The sequence below is a fragment of the Muntiacus reevesi genome, chromosome X (genome assembly GCF_963930625.1).
Source record: "Muntiacus reevesi chromosome X, mMunRee1.1, whole genome shotgun sequence".
Classification (NCBI taxonomy): Eukaryota; Metazoa; Chordata; class Mammalia; order Artiodactyla; family Cervidae; genus Muntiacus; species Muntiacus reevesi.
In genome coordinates, this window is record NC_089271.1 from 112,331,081 (window position 1) to 112,345,561 (window position 14,481).

The window sequence follows — 14,481 nt, forward strand, 5'->3', positions numbered from 1 at the left end:
TTCTTATTCAACCTCTTTCCCCACTTGATTTCTCTCCCTTCCTTCAGCATCTGTCCTTCCTGAAGCTGAATGAAGTGGGCATAAAATCCTTAAGCCATGTGTCCCCTCACCATTGTCCCTGGCACTTTCCCTGCTACATTCCACTCATTGTTGGTGAGCAGATTTGGAAAAGATGACTTTTAAGATTCCTTCCAGTCCTTAGAGTTGAAGATTCTCTGAGCAACATGCTCAGAAGCAGAGAGATTCTCAAGAGCCAACTGCAGAAATTAGCAAAGATCTACTCAACACAACCATGAATTCACCTTGAAAAATTCTGAATTGCTTCACTATTTTATATACTGTGGGATCCCCAGCTAGAGTTGCCAACAGCTTTCTCTTGGTTTTTAAACTGGATTCGACCACTTTCACAATTTAAAATCTGGGAGAACCCTCCAAGGGGCCGCCAACCAAACCACCTCACAAACAGCGGACAGCAGCCCTGACTGGAAAGGAGGGAGGGACAGACATGGCCGCTGCCAAGCCTGACAACCTCTCCTTGGTGGTGCATGGCCCCGGAGACCTGCGCTTGGAGTACTATCCTATCCCTGAACCAGGACTAAATGAGGTGCTGCTGAAGATACATCCTGTCAGAATTTGTAGTTCAGATGTCCACGGCTGGCAGCGTGGTTGAATCAGAAATTTTGTTGTGAAAAAACCAATGGTGCTAGGGCATGAAGCTTTGAGAACAGTCATAAAGGTGGAATCATCGATCAAGCACCTACAACCAGGTGATCATGTTGACATTGAGCCTGGAGCTCTTTGAGAAACTTGATGAACTCTGCAAGATTGGCCGATACAATCTGTCACCAACCATCTTCTTCTGTGCCATGCCACCCGATGATGGGAACCTCTGCCAGTTCTACAAACACAAGGCTAATTTCTGCTACAAGCTTCCTGACAATGTCACCTTTGAGGAAGGGGCCCTGGTCAAGCCACTGTCTGTGGGGATCCATGCCTTCCAGCAAGCTGGAAACAAGGTCCTTGTGTGTGGAGCTGGGCCAGATGGACTGGTCAATTTCCTCACAGCTAAGGTGATGGGTGCAGCTCAAATAGTGGTGACTGATCTGTCAGTCTCTCGGTTGTCTAAAACCAAGGAAGTCGGGGCGGGCTGATTTCATCCTCTGGACTCCAATGAGAGCCCTCAGGAAATAGCCAAGAAAGTGGAAGGCCTTCTGGGCAGCAAGCCATAAGTCACCATGAACAGGAGTAGAGACCTCCATCCAGGCAGGTATTCACCCCACTCATCCTGGTTGGGCTGGTGCTGGTGGTGCTGGGCTCTGAGATGACCAGTGGGTCCCTCGTGCATGCAGCCACCCGGAAGGTGAATATCAAGGGCATTTCGCTACTGCAAAACAAGGCCAATGGTGATTTCAACACTTGCATCCAAGTCTATGAATGTAAAGCCCTTGGTCACCCATTGGTTTCCTGTGGTGAAAGCTCTGGGGGCTTTTGAAACCTCCAAAAAGGGTTTGGGGTTGAAAGTCATGATCAAGTATGACCCCAGTGACCAGAATCCAAGATGCGAACTGGGCTCTGTCCTTGTGCCCACTCTCAGCATCTTGGGGTTAAGCATTTGGCTGGACAATGTGAAAGTTTCTTTTGAATAGTAAAGAATAATTAATAATTGTGTGTGTGCTCAGCCACGTCCAACTCTTGCCAACCCCACGAACTGTAGCCCACCAGGCTTCTCTGTCCATAGGATTTTCCAGGCAAGAATACTGGAGTGGGTTGCCATTTCCTTCTCCGATAATAGTTAAATAATTATTATAATTATCAAAAAATAAAAATAAATAATTGATTCATTGTAAATAGAAAGCCTTACACAGGGGAGCTGGTGTGCCTTAAAAATACAAGTAAGGAGAATTTGGGGGAACTTGTAGCCAGAACGACCTGTTTATGCTGATCAGAGTTTAGCAAGTAGAGCAGAGCTTGACAAGCAGGTGCAGGGAACTCTCCTTCCTCCTACAGTGTATGGAAGTTGAGTAAGGAAAGAAATCTGCCCCTTGGGTTCCTGCTTCTATTGTGACTGTGGCCAGATAGAGGATGGGAGCTCAGGTATGAAAAGACCTTTTACAACTTTATCAAGACCTAACTGAGCTTCCCTCGTGGCTCAGATGGTAAAGAGCCACCTGGGAAAGAATCTGCCTGCAATACAGGAGACCTGGGTTCAGTCCCTGGGTTGGGAAGCTTCCCTGGAGGAGGACATGTCAACCCACTCCAATATTCTTGCCTGGAGCATTCTATGGACAGAGGAGCCTGGTGGGCTACAGTCCATGAGGTCACAAAAAGTTGGACACAACTGAGCGACTAAGCACACTCAGCACAACTGGCCCAGAACCTGATTTTCACAAAAGTCTGCAGCTCAGGGTTGGGGGTGAAAGGTTGTGAACAGTTTGCCTTTAGAGCACAGTACTTCTTGACAAAAGTGCTATTTGATTGGATGATAAAATGAGAATACAGGACTTATCCTCCTTGGTCTAGGATAATTTAAAAACCAAACAAATAAAACTGAAATACCATGTGGAAAAAAAAAAATTGTGGGTTAGAATCTTACCAATGGAAGTCCTCTTTATTTTCAAATGCAAATCTGATTCAAATCAAGGCCAGAAGTTTAAACGGTGATTTAGAAATCAACCCTCGAGTTCAAAGCTGATTTTAAGTGCAGCAAAATGTCCTTGCTCTTGTCCAGCCCTCAGGCTTCTACTGTAGTCCTGCAATCAGCACTGGAAATGGAGACCCAGAGGTGACAACCTTTTCACTCTCTTCCAGGTCCTCCCTATCTCTCTACCATGTTAGCAACAGAATTGTCAACAACTAGATAATGATTATCTAATTCTAAAATGTTATCTAACTCCAGTAATAGGATTAAAGATAATTCAGTCTTTCCAGCTTTAGGATTCCAGCCACATGTTAACCCCTAGCAAACTCCATTGGCCAGTGGCCATTTCCATGAGCTGTTCTCTCATTTAAAATAGTACTACTCCCCAGAGCAACAGGAGAAAAAATGAGATACATTGGATCTTGTCAAGTTTTAAAATCTTTTGTGCTTCTAAGAATACCATCAAGAAACTGAAAAGACAAACCACAGAATGGGAAAATCTATTTACAAATCATATGTCTAATAAGGGGCTTCCCTGGTAGCTCAGATGGTAAATAATCTGCCTGCAATGAGGGAGACCCAGGTTCGATTCCTGGGTTGGGAAGATCCCCTGGGGAAGGGATCTAGTATACAGATCTGTCTAGTATACAGATCTGTCTAATAAGGATCTAGTATACGGAATGCATAAAGAATTCCTAGAACTCAATAACAAAACAGACAACCCAATTAAAAATGGACAAAAAAATCTGATTAGACATTTTTCCAAAGAAGATAAATATATGGCCATTAAGCACATGGAGAAGTCCAGCATCATTAGTCATTAGAAAAATATGAATCAAAACCACAATGACATACTATTTCACATATATTGGGAAGATTATCATCAAAAAGATAATTACTTGTATTGGTGAGGATGTGGAAACATGAGAACCATCACACATTTCTGGTGGGATTGTAAAATGGTACTGCCACTTTAAAAAACAGTTTGGCAGTGCCTTGAAAAGTTAAACATAGAGTCATCATATAACCCAGCAATTCCACCCCTAAATATCTACACAAGAGAAATGACAACACAGTGTCCACACAAAAACTGGTACATGAAAGCTCATGATAGCCAAAATGTGGAAAGAACCTAAAGGCTCACCAAGTGATGAACAGATAAAATGTGGTAAATCCATACAATGGAATAGTATTCTGGCAAAAAAGAGTGAAGTATTGATACATGCCACCACATAAATGAGCCTTGAGAATATTATGCAAAGCCAAAGAAGTCAGACAGAAAGGCTCTATATTGTATGATTCCATTTATATTAAATATTTAGGATATTTTTTCAAGTAAATCTAAAGAAACAAAGTAGATGAGTGGTCACCTAGGGGTGGGAGGCAGGGAAGGGGAGAGTTACTGCTAATGAGTGCAGGGTTTATTTCTGGATTAGTGAAAAAGGTTCTTGGAAACAGATTATGCTGAAGGTGGCACAACTTCGTAAGTATACTGAAAACCACTGAATTGCATGCTTTTGATGAGTGGGTTTTATGATATGTGAATTATATGTCCATTTTTTTAATGTAGAAAAATAGCAGTATACCTAAGAGTCAGAGATTTGTAAGGCAAACTAGACCAGGCTGCCGACAATCTTCGTCACACACCCGCCCCCACCCTCCGTGACAGACAGACTCACATTCACACGTGGTCAGCAGGAATGTATCGGGTACTTCCTATCACAGATTGATGCAAATCATAGAGAGCAGCAATACTGTTAGTCCCTGATAAGTTCTAATTACTAGGGGCTGAGTTAGGTCCCTCAGTCATCTGGCTGAATCCTTCCAAGCTACCCAGCTCCACATCCCAAGTCCTCTCCACATTCCCTAGCCTTCACTGCAAACACTCTGCACTGGTTTTCTTCTGGGAAAACTCCATCCATTTCCTCCCCCTTGCCTCTGTTCATACTATGCACTCCTCTCAAACTAACAAGATCCAGCTTATCTTTAAACATCACCAGCAGCGAATTCTCTCTGTTCCATGAAGTAGCATTTTGGTACCAAAACAGGACTTGATGAGTATTTGTTGACTGACTAAACAGTGAATGAATGACCTTAGATATGTATCCCTCTAAGTGGATTTGAAGAAATAAAACCACCATAGTTAGTGTAAGCTCTTCCTTAACTTCTCCAGAATAGCTGAAACAGTATGGTAGATGAGTAAACAGGCCAGCGGTGAGGTTACATTCCAGGGAGAGGACTTCAATTCCTATCTGAATTTCTCATAGAAACAATGGAAAAGCATGGGAAGTCTCAGCTTTGTTAATGTATCCACTGGAAAACATGATAGAAGATGCTCACACACAGGGCCGACTACCAGAGGCTTAATCAAGGTTATATAAGTTCCCACCATGGGTTCTTTCCCAATCAGGCAAGCATTTTAGAATGCAAGGGAAGGAGAGCAACATTTTCACAAGGATAATTTTGAACCGAGTCTAATCTACTCAAAACAGGCAATCATTGACAAACTTCAGACCCTTACTTATTAGTAAGGACAAATTGCATGCGTGCATGCTAAGTCACTTCAGTTGTGTCCGACTCTTTGCGACCCTATGAACTGTAGCCTGCCAGGCTCTTCTGTCCATGGGATTCTCCAGGCAAGAATACTGGAGGGTTGCCACGCCCTCCTCCAGGGGATCTTCCCAACCCAGGGATCGAACCGCGTAGTTTACATCTCCTGCATTGGCAGCCAGGTTCTTTACCACTAGCGCCACCTGGGAAGTTCAGTGAGAACAAATTATTTGCAATCCAACTCCCAACTGATGGTGACACACCCAGGTGAAGCCACACTGCAGATGAGGATCTCTGGTGTATCAGGAAGTCACATTTTTGGAAAAAGGCCAAAACAGCCAACTTGTTCTGGAAACAACCACAGACCACAAATGAGATCTTGGCACAAGGAAATACTTTCTAAAGTGTATATATAACAAAAGTTTAACAGATTACACAGAAGTCAACCCCATAAAACTGTGTCTAATCTGGTGTCAAATATGTATGTCACAGAGCTCTCTCTCAGCCTGTCTTGCCACATCTCCTCATGTTTGCTGCAACAAACCCGGAGGTCCAAAAGGGCTTCTTTGGGGAAATGTGTCCAGAATACTTGGTATGATTTTGTAGAAAGACGATGAATTGATGATATTTTTAAAAATCTAATCCAAGGCTAATTGTTTTGCTGTTTTTTCCCCTCTAAATGTTATCTTTCCTACTGGCAGAAACAAGCATTAACCACACATGCTGTTTGTCTTTTTTGCTGCTTTCACAACCAAGGTTCTGCTTTCTTGAACTGTCATCTCACCAGCATTAGCAGCTTCAGTCTGTGCAACAGTGTTCTACAAGTCAGCCTCCCACCCTTAAAAATGCACGAACCAACCCCTGTCTGCACAGAACTTGTTATCCTTTGATTCTGTGCTACTTGTCATTTCACAAGATCAAAACACCTCAGAGGTCTGGCTTGCTGATAGCCAAAGTTAAAGGTACACCAGCCCATGTCAGAGCCCAGAACCACAACATGAAAACTGTCTACATTGGCCTTGTAATGGGAGATTGCAACCAGCATTAAAGCCCTGCTTTTTTTTCTTTTATCATCAGTTAAAAATTGAATATTCAATGATAACGAAATAATAGGACTAATGCTTGTAAAAACAAACATAGCAGACCCCACTCCTCCAAATGCTGATACCATTATATCTGAAATCCAACTGAAGTACTACCAGCAGTATCTCTGATGATCTATCTTTGACTAATGCCACATGCAAAGCACTAAAGTATGAGTTAAAAAAACCTATGTATCTTAGTTGACTTATATTTATGGAATGCAAAATAATGTTTTCTATATACTTATGGAGTGCAAAATAATGTTTTCTGTACATCTTATATTACGTAATGTGTGTGTGTTAGTCATATCTGACTCTTTGTGACCCCATGGACTGTAGCCCACCAGGCTCCTCTGTCCATGGGATTTCCCAGGCAAGAATACTGGAGTGGGTAGTCATTTCCTTCTCCAGAGGATCTTCCCAACCCAGGGATCGAACCCAGGTCTCCCACATTGCAGGTGGATTCTTTACTGACTGAGCAGCCAGGGAAGCCTTGTGTTACGTAATACATAAGGTTAAATACATAAGACTTAAAATGCTTTCATACTATTCCAAACCAAATTTCTCCCTTGAGAGTCCTCTGGCATCTGATTACACTGTCTTCTTTCTATCTTACTGTGCTTGCTGGTTAGCTACTGAAGCGTGCCCACATAACCATGCTCTCTTATTAGTCAGAAGGAAGGTAGTTCTGAATTTCTTACATTTCCGTGTTCTTCTCTATGTTGTTTCCTTTCCCTTGAATTTGACCCAATACACTTTCAAAGCCTTTTTCAATTATTTCCCCCCAAGTATTGCCCTTTACAAAGGGTAACATTGCTGTGAATCTAAACAAAAATTCCTAAAGTTAGTTTCCTCAGTTGATTTTAGAGAACAGATGCTAGTGAGCATTCATCTCTTCTGCTTTTTACCGTAAGCAGGCCTTAGTACTGAGTCTAAAGGTTTTTAAATTATTTGCATATTTTGAGGTATTAACTGTGCAAACGACGATGTTTCTGCCTTTTTTTCATTCAAATGATGGAGAAAGGGCCAAAGATTAGAATGGCTATGCTTGCTTAAGACATCAGGCAAGCACATCATGCCAGGATGACATAAATCAACTAGGTCAGGATTTGTGAAGTATTTCAAGTTACTCTCTAAAGAGGTCAACTTTGAAAAACCAAATAATATATTTTGTTAGGAATCTTTTCCTTGGTTTCCTAGATCTTAACATGATTCTGATTTATCTCTGGCCCTTTAACAATCCAGTAAGTAGTAAGTGAGGGCTTCCTACGTGTGAATCACTGTGGGGGACACAGATAACGAAAATGTGAGCCCTGCCCCTAGAATGGTTTTTGTAAAGAACAGGAACAGAGAGGGTTAAATAAGTTTATATTGCAATGGTTCCTGGCACTTACTAGGGGTTGGATACATGTTGCTATATATGTTTTTTTAAAGAATAAAAATAAATAAAGATAAAATAAAATAAAGATAAAAAAATAAAAATAACTCTAATACAAAGCAACTTTGCTACACAGAGACACACGTTGTCCACGGAGAACTGGAAAAGAACTCATTCTGTCTGGCTCTTTCTGGCAAGGCACAGTGCAGGTTTTAGCATTTAAGTGGAGCTTTAGGGTGTATGTAGGACTTCCTTTGAAACCCATGTTGGAAGGGGGGAGAATAGGACTCAGTGGTGATGACACAATGTGACTGAGAAGGTGAAACTGAGCCTGAAATGCTGGAACTTTGCTCTCCCACACCTCTGACCCACCCACTGCAACTCAAGGAGCCCTACTTCAGCTATTGTAGTTACTGAGGTTCCATCCAAGCTCTCCTTTGCATCAAAGGTTCTGCTGTTAGACTCACAGACATAAGCGATCAGACTTATGGTTGCCAAGGGGGAGAGGGGGAGGGAGAGGGATAGACTAGGAGTTTAGGGTTGGTGGACACAAACTATTATATGTGAAATGGATAAACAACAAGATCCTACTGTATAGCACAGGAAACTGTCTAATCTCCTGGGATAAACCATAAGGGAGAAGAATGTTTACAAAAAGAATATATATGTGTATAACTGAGTCGCTTTGTTGTATAGCAGAGATTTGCACAACATTGTAAATCAACTATACTTAATTTTAAAAATGAAGATTAAAAAACAATGTTCTGCATTAAAATGAAAAAAAAAAAAGAAGTTTGAAACCCACTGGATAAGATTATCTTAAAGGGCTCTTCCAGCACTAAACTTCAATAGCTCACAGAAGAGATGAGACTTGCTTATACAAAGAAAGACTTTGCTTGACCAAATTTATCAACAGAAGGAGAGAGCATAGGAAACTAACATGTACTGAGCATTAACTACATACTTATGGTATGGTACATATTACTATTGAATGCAAAAAGCAAATCTGTATTATTGTCATTTTATAAGCAAGAAAAATAAGATTAGAGCAGTCAAATAACTTTCCCAAAGGTATGCAACTAATAAAGTGGCACAGAAAGGATTCAAATCCAGGGAGTATAATGCCAAAGGGCTAATTCCTATTAACTATTCTATGCCCCACCAAGGCACATCAGAGTTCACACATTCAGAGCAAGGCTGAAAACAGACACACCTGTGCCAAATCAGGTTGTCAACAGCAATTTTGGGAACATTTCTTTTAGAACTGGGCTTCCCAGGGGGCACTAGTGAGTGATTAAGAACCCGTTTACCAATGCAGGAGACATAGGGGATGTGGGTTTGATCCCTGGGTCGCGAAGATCCCTTGGAGGAGGGCATGGCAACTCACTCCAGTATTCTTGCCTGGATCTTCCCGACCCAGGGATTGAACTCAAGTCTCCTGTGGCTCCTGCATTGCAGACAGATTCTTTACCGTTGTACCCCCTTAGCTGTCAGAGGTTGGTGATTTTTGACAACAGACAAAAGTTGACTGGGAGTCAGGTCTTGTGAAAAAGTACACGATCAAACTTGGCAATGCCAAGCTGGTCAACAGTATGGTGTGAATAAGGAGGGAGGCACTATATGAGTCAGCTCTGAGGTAGAGTCCCAAAGACAACAAAAGCCACACGGTTGGGAAGCACATTTGGGCACCAAAGGTGATTATTTTGAAAGATGAAACTCTTGCTGTGTAAATTCTACTGTGTGCTTCTATTTTGTTTTGTTTTTTAAGTTTTCAACAGCGTTCCATGAAGGAACAAACATACCAAGAGACCTGTTTTCACTTCTCCGCTCAGCTTCTCAGCCACTGAGTAGCCATGGTCAAATCCCTTAAGATTGCCAAATATCAATTTTCTATAAAGCAGAAACAGTGAAACCCAATGTAAAAGGCTGTTCTCAGGACAAGAAAAAAAAAAGTATAAAGCAGTTAGTACTATTCCTGAACCCAAATGGGCACCCTACAAAGGGCAGCTATTATTGTTTTTAATCATGGATTAAATATTCTCTGCAGATTGGGGAGTTTGAACAGCTTAGTTCAAAACAGATGTATTTTCGAGTTTTTTCCAAAGCGTCTGATCTGAGTAGTATATTCGAGCATGGCATTGCACGTTGAGGCACGGAGAGTTTAAGAAATGAGGACATTTCGAAACTACTCAGGCTCCTCAAAAACATTTCTTGCAAATGCAATCCACCACCACAGTATTTAACTCATTTGAGCTGCTAATAACCACTTTTCTAGTAGCTTGGAAAGCATGGTTTAGAGAGAAATTTTCTGACCACAATAATTGCATGTTTTTCCTAGCAATTGTCTCTCAAAAAAATACTACAAAGTTTCTATATTGCTGAGAAAGCAGGTGAACAGGGAAAGAAATGTAAAGCTTTGTGCCCACAGCTTGTTTTCCATGACATGGGAGGTCTGCTTTTGAAAGCAAGCAAAGTGTTCATTTATTAAGAAAAACCAGCTCTTTGGGCTCCTGCTAAGTGTTTGGGGGCTCAGCAATTATCCAAAAAACTCCGATTACAGATTCAAAGCTCCCTCCCACCCACTCCCCCACCTCCCTGAAAAACAGGAAATCTGCATGTGCTCGCATGATGCCTTCATCGCGGCAACCTTGCTGCGAGTGGGGCCGAATATTATGGGAAACAAGTCACAAAAGAGAAAAGCTGAAGGCAGGTGCAGGAACAAGACGCCGCGCTCCTTGGAGAGGGCCTTAGGTAAGTAGCTACAAGAGTTGTACGTGCCAATCAAAGACGGGCAAGGGTCAAGCTCCCTTTTGTGCATGAACAAAGACTAATTGCATGTTCATAGCTGTAGAGTCTGCAGGCACTAATTCGAGAGAGGAACTATAAAAACCTTGGACTCCCGCCTCCCAACAGCAGCCAAGGGGAAGCAGAGGGCTCGAGGAGCCCAGTGGCTGTCAACCAGCTGGGCCTCTCCCTGCCTTCTCCACAGCAACCGGGGGCTCCCACGTGGCTGCCATTTCAGAAATGAAAATAAGCCATTTTGTGGAAACTGAAAGGATAGCTGTGTGTACATAACGCCAAGCCAATGAGCAGCAATGGAAAAGGCTCCGAGCCACTTAGCTTCCTTTGAAGCACAATGCCCAATACTGTTGGCCTTGCTTTTTCATTGAATCGACCAAATTAGCGGGCTCTTTTGACATCTCGTAGACACGACTGGTCAGTGCAAGTTGTCCTTTTCTTACGTTTGAAAACAAAGGTCTCTTAAGGTAGTTTGGTCCTGTGAGGAACCATTTTGAATCAGGTTACTACTAAGGCCAAGTGTCTGGAGCAGCCGGTTTTTGAATTTATTATTAAGAGTGGTGTACATTCATAGAACATGGCTGCATCTCCCAAACACTTTCATTCATTCAGTCACTGAACATTGATGGGTACTCCTGCTGCAGGCAAGACGCTGTGCCTGGCTCTCCAGAGAACAGAAACATATGAGCCAAATAGGAACCTTGCTCATTAAGCAGAGCAGACCTGATTGAACCCATTCCATAACCCAAGAGACTCAGAACTGAAAACTTTCAGTGACAAAGCCAGGAAGAATAGAGGCCCTAGGGCCCCTGCACAGTGTGAAGCCCACTGCACCCCCCGGCCTTTCCATCAGCAAGTATAAGGAGCAGAGGAGGGCAGTCAGTGTGTAGAGTCCAGGGGTCTCCAAGCCTGTACTCAGTCTCAATTAAAAACAAAACAAGGGACTTCCCTGGTGGTCCAGTGGCTTAGACTCCACACTCCCACTGCAGGGGCACGGGTTCCATCCCAGGGAAGGGAACTAGATTCCAAATGTTGCAACTAAGAGTTCACACGTGACTACTAAGAACTGGTGCAGCCAAATAAATAAATAGGTATTAAAGCAAACAAACCCCTCTTTGACTGAACTCCCATACATAAAGCACATGAACGTGGAGTTGCTCTGGGGGAAGTAGGGACAGGCACACTGGTGTAGCGGAGCCCAGATCTTCCACCAACAAGCTGTATGACCTTGACCATCACTTAATCTCTAAGCCTTAGTTTCCCCATTGACACAAGTGGGGAGCTGGGCTCACTAAAATCGATGAGCCCTAAACCTGGCTGACCATCACAGACCTAGGGGGAACTTGTTAGAGATTCGGGGTCCTCCCTCATACTTTATGAATGATCATTCCCAGGTGAGAAGGTCTAAGAGTCTGCATTGTAACAAGCTCCCCAGAATATCCTGCTAGACAGCCAAGATCAGAAACCCTGCCTGAGATAACTTCTAGTATCTGGGTTGGCCTATGAGAGCCCACACACAAGAAAATGTCACGTAAGCTCTGAGACAGAATTCACATGAAAAGGAGCCTGAAGAAGCTGCTTCTTTGTTTAGTCATTCATGTGTTCCACAAACATGGAACAAGCACAAGCTGCTTTCTTTGTTGATTTCTGCATGGAATACAAGAAACACAAATGTAACTAGTATAGAGCACTTGTCCTTTGAGAATCTCAATTCATTTGTAGAAACAGGTGTATCAAGAGATCAACACAGAGACTCCCTTGGCAATCTGGTGGTTGGGACTTCCCCTTCCAAAGCAAGGAGAATGGGTTTGATCCCTGGTCCAGGAGCTAAGATCCCACATACCTTGGGGCCAAAAAATCAAAACAAAACAGAAGCAATATTGTTGTCCAGTCACTAAGTCATGTCCAACTCTTTGCGACCCCATGGACTGCAGCACACCAGGCTTCCCTGTCTTTAACCATCTCCAGAGTTTGCTCAAACTCATGTCCATTAAGTTGATGATGCCATCCAACCATTTCATCCTCTGTCATCCTCCTTTGCTCCTGCCCTCAATCTTTCCCAGCATCAGGATCTTTCCCAATGAGTCAGCTGTTCGCATCAGCTGACCAAAGTATTGGAAATTCAGCTTCAGCACCAGTCCTTCCAGTGAATATTCAGGATTGATTTCCCTTAGGATTGATTGGTTTTATCTCCTTGCTGTCCAAACGGCTCTCAGGAGTCTTCTCTAGCACCAAGATTTGAAAGTATCAATTCTTCGGTGCTCCACCTTCTTTATGGCCCAACTCTCACATCCATATATGACTAATGGAAAAACCATAGTTTTGACTATACAGGCCTTTGTCAGCATATCTCTGCTATTTAATATGCCATCTAGGCTCATCATAGTTTTTTTTTCAAGGAGCAAGCACCCTTTAATTTTGTGGCTGCAGTCACCGTCTGCAATGATTTTGGAGCTCAAGAAAATAAAATCTGTCACTGTTTTGACTCTTCCCTCATCTATTTGCCATGAAGTGATGGGACCAAATGCCATCATCTTAGTTTTTCAAATGTTGAGTTTTAAGCCAGCTTTTTCACTCTCCTTTTTACCTTCATCAAGAAATTCTTTAGTTCCTCTTTGCTTTCTGCCATTAGAGTGGCATCATCTGCATATTTGAGGTTGTTGATATTTTCCCTGGTAATCTTGATTCCAGCTTGTATTCATCCAGCCTGGCATTTTGCCTAATGTACTCTTGAATATAAGTTAAACAGGTGGCAATATACAGCCTTGATGTATTCCTTTCCCAATTTTGAACCAGTCCTTTGTTCCACATCCGGTTCTAACTGTTGGTTCTTGACCTACATACAGGCTTCTCAGGAGACAGGTAAGGTAGTCTGGTATTCCCATTTCTTGAAGAATTTTCCACAGTTTATTGTGATCCACACAGTTGAGGGCATTAGCATAGTCAATGAAACAGTAGTAGATTTTTTTTAATTCCCTTGCTTTTTCTGTGATCCAACAGATACTGGCAATTTGGCTCATAGCTTCCTTGAGCAACAAAGCATACTGGTGGTCTTTGACCTAAAAATCTCAACTCAAGGAATTTATCCAAAGAAACTCATTGAATGGTGGAAAAGCTACATACAGTGGTCTCCCCTTTCTGTGGACGGTACATTCCAAGACCCTCTAAGCCCATCCATATTTTCAGAGATGTCAAGATTTCACAAGACTGCATCTTTTTATGACTAAGTAGTAATCCATTGTGTGTATGTGTGTGTATCACATCTTCTTTATCAAATCATCTGTTGATGAGCAGTTAGGTTGCTTCCATATTTTTTTTAAGAAGATGTGATTTATTTTTTTCCCAATTAATTTTATTAGTTGGAGGCTAATTACTTTACAATATTGTAGTGGTTTTTGCCATACATTGACATGAGTCAGTCATGGATTTACATGTGTTCCCCATCCTGAACCCCCCTCCCACCTCCCTCCCCTTCCCATCCCTCTGGGTCATCCCAGTGCACCAGCCCTGAGCACTTGTCTCATATCTTGATTACTATAAATATACCACAATGAACACAGCTGTGAAAATATGTTTTTGAATTAGTGCTTTCATATTCTTTGGATAAATACCCAGAGGTGGGATATCTGGATTTCATGGCAGTTCTATTCTTAATTTTCTGAGGAATCTCCATACTGTTTTCCATAGTGGCTGCACCAAATTACATTCCCACCAAAAGTGCACAAGGGTTCCCTTTTCTCCACATCCTTGCTAACACTCGTTATTTCTAGCCTTTTTGATAATTGACATTCTAGCAGGTGTGAGGTGGCATCTCACTGTGGTTTTGGTTTGCATTTCCCTTATGATTAGTGATGTTGAGCACCTTCTCATGCTCCTGTTAGCTATCTCTATGTCTTCTTTAGAAAAACATCTCTTCAGCTCCTCTGCCCATTTTTTAATTGAGTTATTTTTGTTGTTGTTGCTGAGCTGTGTGAGTTCTTTGTGGGCTTTCCCAGGTGGCTTAGTGGTAAAGAATCCGCCTGCCAATGCAGGAG

At 42.3% G+C, this 14,481-nt stretch overlaps 1 pseudogene; it reads left to right on the forward strand.

The window, feature by feature from the left end:
- The first annotated feature begins 505 nt into the window (after positions 1-505).
- LOC136154668 (sorbitol dehydrogenase pseudogene) lies at positions 506-1,646 on the forward strand (annotated as a pseudogene).
- Positions 1,647-14,481: the final 12,835 nt, after the last annotated feature.